Raw genomic sequence first — 1,064 nt, 5'->3', positions numbered from 1 at the left:
AAAAAAAAAAAAAAAAAAAATCTTCCCCTAGGGTAATCAACTTGTCCTGGTTTGCCCAGGACTCTCCTGGGTTTAGCTCCGAAAGTCCGTGTCTTGACGACCCCCAGGCTGACCAGAATGGTTCATCACCTTGTCTCTATACCTCTTGCACATTTAAAAAAACTGAGATCTAATGCACATACCATATAATTCACCCTTTTAAAATGTACAATTCAGTGTTTTCTGCTATATTCACATATTCATAAGGCTGTGCAACCATCACCACTGTCATGAACATTCTTCCACTGTCATGAACATTTTTAAGTTGACCTATAAATGTTTCTCTGTGAATCACTGGAAAGGTGTAACTGCGGTGTGTCCTATATTGTATTTGGACTTCAGATGCATTTTGTTATTTAAATCCTCAGCCCTGCAGATTCCATTTACCAATTTATGGAAAACTTTGGTCTTATAACTCCATTGGCAAAGCCAGTCCTCACTGTCAAATCCTAAGACCCTTGGGGCTTTTGGAAGAAGAGGATAGACATCACATCCAACTCCAGTGAGCTTGTTAATGGGGACCCCAGGACATCTCTCCCTATTCTGCATGCTGGTTCTTTTTCTTTCTTTCTTTCTTTCTTTTTTTTTTTTTTTTTTTTTTTTTTTTTGGTTGCGCGGGGTCTTAGTTGTGGCAGGCAGGCTCCTTTGTTGCAGCTCATGCGAACTCCTAGTTGTAGCATGCATGTGGGACCTAGTTCCCTGACCAGGGATCGAACCCAGGTCCCCTGCATTGGGAGCACGGAGTCTTATCCACTGCACCACCAGGGAAGTCCCTGCACTCTGGTTCTAGGAAGGTGGAGAGAGCATGGCACATAGATTCACAGACAGACTGACAGACAGAGGCCCTGTTAGGATATGATTTCTTTTATGTTATGATTCCTACTCATCATGTATGAAACCTATAGGATTTAAGGTACGTTAAGCTAAGTTTAGTAGTTCAAAATGGAGTCACAGTGGCCAATGTGAATTTCCATATTAGTTGTTTTGAAACATCACTAAAGAACTGGGAGTGTCTGTGATAAACT

This window comes from Neophocaena asiaeorientalis, unplaced genomic scaffold, assembly GCF_003031525.2.
Source record: "Neophocaena asiaeorientalis asiaeorientalis breed wild unplaced genomic scaffold, Neophocaena_asiaeorientalis_V1.1 scaffold110, whole genome shotgun sequence".
NCBI classification, from domain to species: Eukaryota; Metazoa; Chordata; class Mammalia; order Artiodactyla; family Phocoenidae; genus Neophocaena; species Neophocaena asiaeorientalis.
The sequence above is the reverse complement of the archived record's forward strand: the minus strand, read 5'-3'. Positions refer to the sequence as shown.